Source organism: Triturus cristatus, chromosome 7, assembly GCF_964204655.1.
Source record: "Triturus cristatus chromosome 7, aTriCri1.1, whole genome shotgun sequence".
Taxonomy (NCBI): domain Eukaryota; kingdom Metazoa; phylum Chordata; class Amphibia; order Caudata; family Salamandridae; genus Triturus; species Triturus cristatus.
Window position 1 is genome coordinate 783,841,187 of NC_140590.1, and position 14,111 is coordinate 783,855,297.

At 44.6% G+C, this 14,111-nt stretch overlaps 1 long non-coding RNA gene across 1 annotated transcript in view; it reads right to left on the reverse strand.

Moving 5' to 3' along the window:
- Window positions 1-13,017: 13,017 nt before the first annotated feature.
- Window positions 13,018-14,111, reverse strand: part of LOC146810560 (uncharacterized) — a 56,987-nt gene continuing 55,893 nt past the window's right edge. Inside the window, exon 2 of the long non-coding RNA XR_014965702.1 lies at window positions 13,018-13,368. This is a non-coding gene — a long non-coding RNA (uncharacterized LOC146810560). The remainder of the gene's footprint in view (window positions 13,369-14,111) is intronic.

Genomic DNA, 14,111 nt, shown 5'->3' on the forward strand with positions numbered 1-14,111 from the left:
ATTCCTACGCCTTCTCAAGGCATAAGGATTGACGCTGGGCTTTTAACATGGGGCTCGCCTCTGAGTTCAGATGCATTGCTGGAGTTGCGTCAGTCTTACTGCCATCTCCAGCAATGCGTCACTTTAACGCCAAAAGATGCATCAGAACTTCTGATGCATCCGTTAATCCTTGCACCATGGAGCACTATATTGTGAATAAAGCACATCCATGGCGTTGTTACGGCATTTGCGGCAGGTGCAATAAATCTGGTTCAACGATGCTGATGCGTCAGTTCTTGTAAATATGCCCCAAAGTGTGGAGCGTGATCAAAGCCAATTCCCACCATGGATAGGGATTTGCAGCTGCCCTGGAAATTTGTAAATATCTACCCATTTTCATGACAAAATGATTCATAAAAGGGTTTGTGAATACACACAAACTCTGAATTTATGGATTTTCCCAAACGTTCGAGGACATTCCCTCACTGGACTGTCTACGCCCCAGGAGTAGGATTTACCCATGTGCAACATTAAACAATTGTGTAGTAATATTGTGCATCAGTAAATGCATTTACAATGGCAGGGTTAGCTTTTGGGAATATCTTGCATTTGTAAATCAAGCAATTTGTGTGCATAATTTAACTTTTGCTTGCAAAGAGCTTTGTGACTCTGTGCATGCTTACAAGGTTAAACATCGCTGAATTACTGTTTCTTCATTTCAATTATGTATAATTTGCAAACCCCAAAATGATTACATTTTTGATATAACAGAAAAGTAGTATTGATTATTGGCAGGCAATATATAGCCGCAGATTCCTTACCTTAGAATATCCCCCATTCGTTAGACTAAATCCAGAAGTTTTCTACCAGTACCCCTGCGAGCCAGTAGGTGGCTTCCTTCAGCTTCATTTCAGCATCTTCGGCACTGGCCACCCCAGAAATGATGTGTGCGGTACCTATATAGGCACCACGGTATGCTGATGCCCATTCTTTCTTTTCCCTTGCCAGACTTCGCTGATTCGTGAAGAGCTACCCTCAGTCGTTTTAACTAGCTTTTTTCTCACCTTTTGTCAAACCTTTTTTTGAGAGATTTTTTTCTCCACATGTGCTTGTATGTCCTCAAAGAGATCAGATGATTTTAAACCATGTGCTGCCTGTCACAGGCAGATGCTTCTGACAGACCCCCGCTTGGTTTGTTTATGGTGCTTGGAGAGGGACCACAACTCCAAGACCTGCAAGGCTGCCGCACTATGCTGAGGGGCAATCTCTGAAGCTCCCAGCCTCCCATTGTCGGATGATCCCATGACGCTCAAGATCCAGATCATGTGGAAGGTCCCGGGTCCATTCTCGTAGTCGCACCTAACAATCGTCCCGCTCAAAGTCATCAAGTAAGTCCCACAAACAGAAGAAGATGAAGAGGTCTTCAGCTTTGCTGTGCCCATCGAAGTCTTCTGACGAGGTACAAGACCATCGGCATTCTGGGCCTCGTGCTCCAGCCGAGCCTGAGTCAGGGTCTGCTCCACACTTCTCTGATTATCCAGGGCTGGAGCTACTCCTGTCGAGCTTAAAGAATTGTATGAAGACTTGTACCTCATATTTGGGCCGCCCAGCCCCTCTGGAGGGTTTTCAGGCCCTACAGGCTCGAGAGGGGCCCCCACTGAACCCTCGCCAGCAGGTTTGCTCTTAGCGCCGGTTGGGCCCCATGGAGAGCCTGAGACCTTCCTCGATGCCCATTCCAGTGCCGATGCTCCTAGTGCCACAGACGCTCAGCGGCGGTGCCATTCCCATCGTCATTCTCGATATCTGACACAGAGCTAGATGGGAGTTGTCCAACACCGGTTCCGGCAAACACCACAACACTACCCTAAAACACTACCCCCAGCACAACCCTCACCTTACCCCAGTCCGGTCTCTACACTCAAACACTACCCCCTCGACACTACCATAAACCCTAAAACACTATCCTACACTACACAAACATCACAACACTACCCTAAACCCTAAAATACTACCCTCAGCACGACCCCCCCTTGGCCCAGCCCAGTCCCTACAATCAAACACTACCCTGCACTACCCCCCAACACTACTCTAAACCCTTAAACACTACCCTACACTACACAAACACCACAACACTACCCTAAACCCTAAAACACTACCCCCAGCACGACCCTCTTCCTTCCCCCAGTCCAGTCCCTACACTTAAACTCTACCCTGCACGACCCCCTGACACTGCCCTAAACCCTAAAACACTACCCTACACTACACAAACACCATAACACTACCCTAAACCTTAAAACACTACCCCCAGCATGACCCTTCCCCCACCCCAGACCAGTCCCTACACTCTAACACTACCCTGCACGACCCCTCGACACTACCCTAAATCCTAAAACATAACCCTACACTACGCAAATATTACAACACTACCCCAACACTACCCTAAACAAATAACCCACATCCCTAGCCCAATCCCCCTTACCGCTCTCTCCTTGTGGTTCCTCTCTCCTGGTTCCTGCGTTGGAGGGGTGGTGCGCGGTGCACGTCATTGTGAGGAAACGGAACAGCCTCAGTTTCCTCACAACGATGTGGATCGCCATTACATCACATGCGTTGTAAAAGCGCATGCGATGTAATGGCATGCGTAGTAATGGCTATGCGTTGTTACATGGCATGCGTTGTAGCGCATGCGGGGAAACAGCTGCGTTGTAATGGCTGTTTCCCCTCCTCCTACCATGGCTGTGGAGGAGGGATCCTCTTTCTCTATGGTGGTGCGCAGGGCGGCTGAGGTCTTGGACCTTCAGCTACCCTCAGTTCCCTCAGTGGCTGTAAAGATAAACGTCTTGACAGAGGTGCTTCAACCAAGAGACCCCCCTTCCAAACCTTGACTCCCCTTCAATAAAGCCCTTACCGATGTTCTACTTGGGGCCTGGTCCAAGTCCTGCACAGGGGCTCCTGTGCATAGGACAATAACCAACCGCCACATGCTCCTGTGGATCTCAGTTTTCCTACTGAATACCCCTCCCCCCGGAGAGCTTGGTGGTCCAAGCCCCCAATTCTACAGTCAACCCTGGTGTATTCCCTACCACTCCACTGGATAGGAAATCCAAGAGGCGCGATACCTATCTAAGATCTAGGATTCGGTTGCACAAGTGCTGCCTATGGTATTGGTGGAGGTCCAAGCCATACTCCCCTATTCTATTTCTGGTATGAAGGACGGAGCAAAATTCACCATATGATATGGACTGGACACAACCAATTCGCTACGTAGAGCAATTTCCTCATTGGTGCCTTGCAGTGCCATGGCTGGCGGAGAACCACTGGCTTTTCAGGGGATGTCCAAGCCTCGCTTATTGAGAAGCCCTATGATGGCTCTCATCTTTTTGGAGGGTAGGTGGACTACAGAGCTCCTACCAGGTCCTTAGGCTTGTCTATAACCCCTTGTCAATCCCAGTCCGCCTTCCACTGCTTTTGTTTCCATGGAAGGGAGTTCTAAGCACATTCATACCCTCCTAGCCACCACGGCTAACAGGCTTCCCAGCCTTTCCATGGCCGAGATCATGGATAATATAGACCATGTGGGACAGGTAGCCAGAGTCTGGGCGGGTCTAACCTCCCTCTCCCGGAAGCTACAGCCTCCGAGCCCCTTTAGTTTGCCCTCCTAACATCATGGGCAGCCAGTTGGGAGCAGGATATTCCATCACCTGCACCACTGGTGGTCAGTAACATCAGATCATTGGGTTTTACAATTCTCCTAAGGGTCTACTCTATTGTGACCATCCCTCCGCTCATGCAACACACTTACGACCAGCTGATGGAGGACCACCTCTCCTTGCTCAGTCAGGAAGTGCTGGCTCTCTTGGCCAAGGGAGCCATTGAGAGGGTGCTGGCATCAGAAGTAGGTTTTGGTTGCTATTCCCGCTACTTTCTGGTGCCCAAGAAGGATGGAGGCCTTCGTCCTATCCTAGACCTGCGCCTTTTCAATTTCTTCCTGAAAAAGGAGAAATTCAAAATGCTAACGCAAGTTCTGTCTGCCCTATCTCCGGGAGATTGGTTGGTAGCGTTGGTCTTGCAGGACGCATATTTCCACATCCCCATCCTACCTGCCCACAGACATTACCTGCAAGTTACAGTGGCCCAAGAGCTCTTTCAGTTTGCTGTGCTCCCCTTTGGCCTTACCAGCGCCCCTCGGGTGTTCACGGAAGTGATAGCGGTGGTTGCAGCTCATCTGCTGAGGTCAGGGGTTCCAGTCATTCCCTACCTCATCAACCAGCTGTTGAAGGTGGGCTCACCACAGACAGTCATCTCCCACCTCCAGACTACTGCAAACCTTGTGCACTTGCTGGGGCTCACTACCAATGTGCTAAAGTCACAACTGACACCCTTTCAGATTCTCCCTTTCATCAGAGCTGTTCTGGTCACAGCGCAGTTTCGGACATAACTTCCCGAGCAGCGAGTCCATGATATTCAGGCAATGAAACCAATGTTTCAGCCCCTATCCTGGACTGCGGTGAGAATGACCCTGAGGTTTTTGGGCCTCACGGCTTCCTGCATCCCGCTTGTAACACATGCCATTAGCATATGCAGACTATGCAGTTAAATCTGAAGTCTCAATGGCAGTAGCATCAGGAGAATCTCTCCGAAATGGTCCAGATCTCGGATGGAACTTCAAAAGATCTGCAGTGGTGGCTGATGAACCGCAATTGGGCCAGTGGCAGCCCACCCTCCCTACTCCAACCGGTGCTGACTGTAGGGACAAATGCATCACTTCTGGGCTGGGGTGGCCATCTGGAAGAGGTGGAGATCAGAGGACTCTGGTTTCCATGGAGTCCAAGCGCCACATCAACCTGTTGGATCTCCTGGCGATTCACTTAGCACTGAAGGCGTGTCTTCCTTCGATCAAGGGAAGACTGGTGCAGGTGTTCATGGACACCGCCACTGCCATGTGGTACTGCAACAAACAGGGGGAGGGGAGGTTGTGGGCTCTTTGTCAAGAGCCTCCGCACCTCTGGGCATGGCTGGAATGCTGGGGCATATACCTGGTAGTTTAACGCCTGGCGGGCTCTCAGAACTCGAGCAGCTGAGCATGACCATCGCTCCTCCAATCAGGCTACCTTTTTGAGACGACCGTCTGTCGCAGCAATAGGAGAGGGTTCAGTGCCCTAACTTGCACACCCTTCACCTTCATGCATGGAGATTGAGTAGCGACAGTTGACAGCTTTTGACCTTCCTCCCAAAGTCTGTGATCCTTCTTCCCAAAGTCTGTGATGTTTTTCTGGCAGCCAGGCATCCTTCCACCAAGTCGGTATATGCCTGCCATTGCTATAAGTTTATGGCATGGTGTGATTCTAAAAGCATGGACCCTCTTTCTGCCCTCTCTCTAAGGTTCCTCTATTTGCCCTATCTGTGGCCCAGCAAGGTTATATGTCGGTCATTTCAGCAATTTTGCAGTTGCCGAACCAGCCTTCTTTATTCAAGTCTCCTGTTGTGGCTAGGTTTCTCTAAGGTTTGCAGCATGTTTTCTCCCAGGCCATTCACAGTGCCGCAGTGAGATCTAAATCTTGTTCCAACCTTCTAAATGTATGCACCTCTTGAGCCTCTGCACAATTACCCTCTTCAACTATTGACCATCAAAAGTGCCTTTATAGTGGCCATTACATCGGCTTGGAGGGTCAGCAAATTGCAGGCACTTTCGGTGCAGCCTCCCTACACAATTCTCTATCCTGACAAGCTGATACTCTAGACACATGCCTCCTTGATTCCGAAGGTTGTGACTCCTTTCCATGTAGGCCAGAACAGCACCCTGCCTACTGCTTTTTTGCTCTGCCTCATCCCTCCAAACAGGAAGAGAAACTCCATTGTCTGGACCCCAAAAGAGTGTAGTCGTTGTACCTTGCTCAGAAAAGAGTTCAGGATGGACGATCAACTCTTTGTGGGGTAAGTAGAACGTAGAAAGGGAAGGCTGTACAGAAACAGACCATCTCAAAATGGATAGTGCTCTGCATCAAGATCTGTTATGCATTGGCCAAAAAGGAACCCCCTGAGAGTTGGCATGCTAATTCCACCAGAGCTAAGGCTGTGACTACTGCATTAGCCCATGGAGTCCCTATCAAGGACATCTGTAAGATAGCAACATGGGCATCTTTGCACAAGTTTACCACACACTACTGTCTGGACATTCAGGTCCATCGAGACGGCCACTTGGTCCATTTGGTCCTGCAGGACTTTCTGTTTAAATTTGCTTCACAAACTGACCTCTAGGGAGGCATTGCTTGGGTATATATTCTAAGGTAAGGAATCTGCTGCTACAAGTGTTTCTTAGATGAATAAGTTACTTACCTTTGGTAATGCCTTATATGTGGAGACTCTATCTAGTCGCAGATTCCTTACTGGCCCTCCCATCGTCCCCGCTCTGTGAGCCGATTGCAGTGTAAAGGAAACCCTTCTCAGGGCCTTAGTATTTCACAACAGTGGTCAGACATGAAAGTAACTGATCTCAGCGCGTCAGGGTGGCGTCTATATAGCGCATGTAATTTACGGCGCAGACGACCTGGAGCCAAACAACCCCACATACCGGCATGAAGTGGTACTGCTCAAAAACTCCCTGATCAGTCTGACACCTGGAGAATATGGTAAGGAATCGGCAGCTAGATCGAGTCTCTACAAGATGACATCAGCAAATTGTTAATTTGGTAAAGATCCCGGAAGGGTCCAACTTATAAGGTACAGTTCTTTCAACTTTAAGCATCAAGATGATTTATTCATATATGTGTAGATAAATTTGTTGTATATGAAAAAATCCCTGAACTGGAGAAGAAATTCTTTAAGCAGACAAAACAAATATCTTTCAGGGTCGTTCAGAGGTGTATTACTTTTAGTAAGTGTTCTGTAAATGCCATAACAAACTGAATCACACTGGTGAAAAATGGGGCAAACACAGAAGACGCTTGGACGAAAACAGGATCCAGAGCCAGCATCAGAATAGAGGGTTCATAAAAAGCAATATGAACAGCAAGAGCACTATGCAATATAAAGATATCAGCACGCTGAATATCACTGTAAAGAAGATGGTGTTATACTCATACTATATAAGGAGCCATACAGTGCGATGATAGACACAAGTGCAATTCCAGTTACTTCTAACAGGTCACAATCTGTCCGAAGAAAGTTTCCCACTATGAAATGCTCCCAGAATGAAGCAGGTTGTTACTAGGCAATGAATGAATAAACATTCCAAAGAAAGACTAGTGGAAACCAAACAGCTAGAACATGTCGGCAATATGCATTGCATAGTCCAAGTCACCAGCATGATAGAAAATCGTGGACCAGGTCAATTACTGAGACCCCATGTAATTCTCCTTGGGCCCTTATTTATTAAATATTGTATACAGCAATATACTCATAGATGCCATGGCAGGAGCTCATCACTTCCTTTCATAAATGTTTAACTTTTGAGATTCATTGAAATGCATTGTTTTTGTCACCAATGTGTTTCACTAATGTCACATGGTTGTTCGTTGTAATTTCACTTACAGAAAAGTTACAAAATATACTACTGATATGAACAAATTTAAGAAGAATTCATTTTGTCAACTAATAAATAGCTTTCTTGCCCCTGGCAAAGACAGCAACTGAGCAACAACCAAACCCTTGAAGCTCTGCATAATCAAATATCCACGACCAACAACCCAACCCCAATGATGAGAATTTTAGATGGACAAAGAAAATAATACCTGTACAGGTAGAAATCTGCCTGGCAGAAATAAGAGTGTTCTCTCGAGGAAAATAAGCAATGGATTCCCAACTAAGGGGCATATTTACTAAAACGTGAGGCAAAGCAGCGCAGCAAGCAAAGTTCCTGAGCTGTTTTTTTGTTAAACAGGAGAGAGCTAAACAGTGCCATATCTATTAAGGTCTGGTGCTGTTCAGCTCTTTACCTCTGCTGGCGCACTTGAGGCTGCCTAGCACCAATGCAGTTACCCTTGCACCATGCACCATGGTGCAAGGGTGCATGTGTTATGGCCAAGGGGTTTGTCTCTAGAAAGGGATGTCTTCCTACACAAAAACAATCCTAAGAGGCATTATCCTAGTTCTCTGTGTGATGCAGAATGCATCATGCACAGAAAGAGGAAGTAACGAGGGGAAATAGATATTTCTCCTCATTATGCCATGCTTGGAGTGGCGTACCATTTTGACGCAATTCCAGGTTTACTGATTTCAGTAAATCTTGGAATGCATCTAATTCCATGGGTGGATGCACAGGAATGTCCATGTTCCAACTTCAAACACCTACCACTATGAAATGTAATGCAACACAGCACAAGATGCCGCGTTGACATTTCTTTAAAAAGTCACACAAGGCAGTGCAAATCACCAGTTGTGTTGCATTGTATATCTTACTGAAGCCTTTGGGTTGTCCTTGCATAGCCTTGCTCAACACTAGTACACTCCAAAGAATTTGTAAATCTGGACCTGAGTGTGTATGTGGAGATTAATAGGCAATGGAGCAAAAGCAGCCATGGAAAAAAGGACATAGACAATGCCAGGTGGGTGCTGAAATGGGACCAAAGATGAGGTGGGTGTCAGTCTGGAGACTGTCAATGTAGAACCAGGAGTATAAATGATCCACTCTCACCCCCATCCCATGCAGTTTTCCATGTACTGAAGTCTACCTTGAGGCAGAGATATGTTGTCAGGAACCAATGGTATGTTAATCCTATGGCGGGAGCCAGTGCCAGTCTTCTGGCTCCCAAGAGTAAAAAAATATAAGTACTTCATAGGATGAAGTACTATAATTCAAACTCAGAAGAAACAGGGAAGCAAGGCTAGGAAACACCCCAGAAGCAATACTACCATCTAGTAGAAAAATACACAAATATAGTCACTTTTATAGGGTGTAAATACATATAGAAGCATATAACAGTTGACACAACATTACACTCAACACTGTAGAATACAGGGATTTTTGACACAAAGTATGAGTCAGACTTGACTTCAGACTGCACTATCGATGAGACAAAGAGGAGCAGAAGAAAGGAACGTCTTTCCCAAGGTACCAGCAATTGAAGATAAGCAGAAGGAATTCAACCAAATAACAAACTGCTCTTTGAAGAAAAGCCAATGATGGACTGGACAAATGTGAGAAACCCAACACGACACACAAGTGCATGGTGACTTGCTGCTGCAAGTGCTCATTCTTTTATACCTTTCTGCCAATGTTGTCCTTGAGGTTCCTGTATTGGTTGACGATCACCATCTTTGTTTGGGAAGACTAGGATCTGAGCACACAGGCATTTCACCATCTTGGGGTTGGAACAAAAGCCAAGCTATCATTGGGAAACTGGACATGAGAGTTGTCATGCTCTTTATGTACAATCCAGATGGTCTTTCTGATCTCGATATTAGAATCTCCTTGCAGTTCAGTAATACTGATTTTTGACAGCACCCCCAACACCCCTTCTCGCTCCTGAAAGGCACCTCAGCGTGGAAGGGATGGGTCAGTGAAAGGACTGTATCAGAAGAGGAGTAGAGAGAAAGGTACAGGTGACCAAAATCAATCAGCAGGTCCATACCCCTTCAAATCAATTAGATATTGAAGTTGACCTCTCACTCATCTAAAATCAAGAATAGTACAGACTTTATACTCAGAATCTTCAACTTCATTCCCTAGGGCAGGGGTATTTAATCTGGGGGGTGCCCCTTCCCACCCAGGGGGGCTTCACGTGATCCCAGGGAGGGCACTAGGCTCTGGCCATAAGCAGCATTATGCTGATAACAGTGCTTTGTTTATCTGTAAAGTGTTTCTATAATTGCAGACTCTGCATAGATTCTTCTAACTTTTCTTTAAATTTATATTCTCATGCTAGAACTAGAGGAACCTTGTAAGTTAATCTCCTGCAGTTCCACCTTTGTAGTTTTTGCTGGGAGTCGTTTTGTAGTGCTAAGGCTTTAGGCCGTTAGGATCAGTGATTCACTTTACCACTAGTGAGATAGCATCTTTCAAATCTTCATATAAGCCTAGGTAGTAGGTGCCAGCTGCTGCTTTATTTATCCATCCTCATTCTGAGAACAATTGATTGTACTGACTAATATATTTAGCCAGATCTCTTAATCCTTTTCTGAGAGTAAGGAGCCCCATATGGGCATCTTGTTTAGTTTGGCATTTACCAAATATTATCTTGAAATGTTCCATAAAAATGCAATAATTAGACTGTTGTAATTAGTCAATTAAATCACCGATGCCAAGACATCCTTGGCCAAATATCCCAGGATAAAGTAACTTTGAATAGTTCTGTCGGAAACAGTTATGGCCAAGCCAAGACGTGTAAGTTGCACTGAGCCAAAAAGGCTTGAAAGACCTTAGGATCACTGGAATATCATTCTTGATGGGATATCTCTGAGGTAGGAACGGTGGTAGGTGTGGGTATTGTTTATGAGTTATCCCTGTATTTATTAGACTACTCCCAGAGGGGCTCCCAGAGGGGCTGAAAGTACCGGTATTCCTGGTACTTGGGTAGCCTGAGGGACGAGGATTGGCGGACTATAGCTGATTGATCTTGTCTGGAGGAAAGCCCTGTCTTATTGTGCAATCTCCATCACTTCCCGTATCTTATCAAAGGCCTGAGGATTGGGTTAATGGGTTAAAAATCTGAATCCATGGAGTATATGGGCCTTACAAACTGTCAAGAGTTCTCTGAAATTTAGGCAAGGGGCTCTAATTCTAACCATACTCCTTCCCCTCTCTGTCAAATTAGATCTGTAATGAACTCAAGAACCTGATGTAACTATAGAGAGGGGGAAATTAAGAAACATTCCAAAAGCCTGTTAGCCGCTGACTTCAGAAACAGGGACCGCCAGAAGCAGTGCAGCAAGAGCCCTTAGTCTTCAATGAACTGACTGGTAGCCCCTGTAATCTTATAAGGCAAGGTATCATCATTTAAATGATACTTTTGTACTACGGGTATCAATGTCTTGTGAGTATCATTAGAATGGCTTACTATAATATGGAAGCGGAGAGGTCGTGACTAGTCCCCAGATGACCAGGATAGAGTCTAGGAACCAAGACATCCACCTCCAACAGCAGAGATGAGAAGGAATTCTGCAATGTCTGCAAGCAAAACTCAGACTCTGTAGAAGCAAAGTTAACCTAGGCTATCCTAACCACCTGAGGAAACTACAGGGGAGCAAAAGATATGGGTGCTTGGAATGCAAATGATGTGAACTACACAACCAGAATATAGAACACACCACCCACTGTTGACAGTAAAAATACAATACTGTGGCTACTTCTTAAATCTTTCCAGCTCTTAGTACTCACAGGCTTACGTAACCATCTAATTCCTTCCAGAATGTTCTAGTTTTCCTCAAAGTATTGGCTCTCCCAGAATGTTCTGGCTCTTTCTTCATTGCCCCAGAACTGCTGATCTGTGCTATCTAGTGACCCTGCCCTTCTTAACCTCCCCATCCACCACTAAGCCATCTGCCACAGCCTCCAAAGCTTATTTCACTGAGTCTGAAAATTGTGGCAGCATCTCTGCAGAACACTGGACACGATCCCCTGAGAGCTCAAACTCCAGTATTCCTGACAAGACTGTGCAAGGATCTAATTTTGTGAACCATTGAACAGGACATAGTTGTTCCAGCAACCCATAGATTAATAGCAAAGGATGTCTATTATGTTAGGTGATGCACTGAGTTTTCTATAATCAAAGCAAGAGTGCAGTTCTCCATGAGGTTCCGGTGTGAAGACCATGGGTGTCCCAGAAGGTCAAGAAGATCACAGAATAAATCTTTTAGCAATATTTTCAACAATATATCTCTGTAGTTCAGCCTCTTCTTCCTGTGTGAGAACATATATACGACAATTTGAGATCTTCTTTACCCCTTTTCGATGGAACAGACATAGGGGCGATGAGATGGTAGGCGATGATCTGTCCCTTTTTCACAAAATATAGCTACTTGCTGTATCTGGAGGACCAAGTTTAGAAGAGCTAATGTCTTGATTAAATGAGTTACCACTGTAAATCTCAGAAAATGTGCTATATAAGTCACTCATTCTTGCGGACCTTGTTTTAGTGTAAGAAGCCCCATATATGTTTCCTGAGTTCAATCAAATGCACCTAGAACGTAGCCCCAAAAAATATATAAGAGTAGCAAACAGGGGTCTTGTTTAAGTATTAAGGATGTAGCCTATGCCAGTGCATCACTGGTCAGGTGCGATAGGCCAAACAAAACGTAAGTCATATCGTGCCACATGTATTAAGCATTTTTTGCAGTCGGAAATGGCTGATCGGTCCGTTTCCGGCTGCAATAATGCTTTTACATATGTATGAAACACAAATTGCGATTCGGTAACACGTTGCTGAATCGCAATTTGTCTTTGTGATTCGGTATTTGGATGGGGCGTGTTTAGGGCATCCTTTTCAAATACCGAATCTGAATGGGATGTATGAATGTTTTGCGACCGAATTATACTCGCAAAACATTCATATTTTACCAACTCCTTAAGGGAATTGGTAACCCATTTGCAAATGGAATGGAGTCTCCAGGGGTCTCCTTCCCCTTTGAGAATGGAAAATAAATATTTTTTAAGAGAGGACCTTTGCCTACTCTTAAAAAATTAAACTGCAAAGTTATGTTTTTTCTTTTTAAATGCATCTTGTTTTTCTTTAAGGAAAACTGCTGCATTTAAAAAAAAAAAAAAAAAAGACGATTTGATTTAAAAGCAATCACAGACAGGGTGGTCTGCTGACCTCATCAGGCCACCCTCCGTGTGATGTTGTTGATTCCTAATGGGGCACAAATTGCGACCTACCTCATTAAAATGCATGAGGTGGGCCTAATTGTGACCCATTAGGAATCGCTAATGAAACTCAAAAGAGTTTCACACATTAGGAATAGCATTACCTAATTGCGATTCGCAGAAAATCGCAATGAGGTCATCGCTATTTGAAATAATGATACAAGTGGCCCATCATTATTCAACTGATGGTGTATGTTCATACAGTGTAACTCTCTGTGCCAGAAATGCAGAGAATAATATTGGTTTTCCAGAAAATTTAATAGAAGGTGCCAAGCTGAACTTGTAACAGACATTGGGGTAGTTGATGGTAGTTTTAGTAGCACTAGCACCATTATCTGTAGTGTCAAGTTGGTACACCAAAGGGACTAGAGATAGGGGCACCAGGTAATGATGTGGTCCTGTTCTGTAGGTGGTTTGACTGGTCCAGTAAAATAGCTCTTTCCTCTTTAGCAGTTTTCATGTCTTTTTGTCCGTTTTAATAGCTTGCGCATGAGAGGCAAAAGGATTGGCTGAATGATCCATTAGAAGACCTGGCCAACTGGCAGAAACCAATGGCACGTTAAGGTGAATGCCAGCACACAGTTCTCTGCCTGCAACAAGAGAAACAAATGTAAGTACTTATTAGGATAAAAAGGTTCTACAATTCGAAGCTAGTGAAAATGAGAACAAGGGTTAGGAAAGAGAGAAACACTGCAACAGCCTTGAGCAATACCACCATCTACTATATAAAATACAAACATTGATATGATAATAAAAGCTACATTGTTCATGGCTGTTTTCACAAACCTTTACAAAACTTTTGTCGGATAATCACACATAGCACTTACAGCTTAGTAAACAAAAAATCATTCATCTTCAAAAAATAGTAATAATTCTAGAAGGTTAACATAAATTTCATTATGTAGGTTAAAAGCATTTAGATGCTCTTCATTAATACGGTTGATATGGTTTTGGTAAAGTGCTGGTGCAAGTCTTTTAACAACCAATATACTTATTGTACTTCACAGTAAAGTGCAACTGATGTTTGTCAATAACTTTCTCTTAAAAAATTCAACTACCTAAAAATAGCGTTCAGATGCTCTTCATTAATGCGGTTGGTATGGTTTGGGTAAAGTGCTGGTGCAAGTCTTTTAACAACAAATGTACTTCTTGTACTTTGCAGTAAAGTGCAACTGCTTTTTTATCAGTAACTTTCCTTTAAACGTAGAACTACTCAAAAATAGCATGCAATATACATTGATATGTTTTGTATTACTTTTAGATGGTATGAAAACAGACTGAAGCATTCAACAGCAGACACACTATTCCTCTCACCACTTCAGGCTTCAGGGAC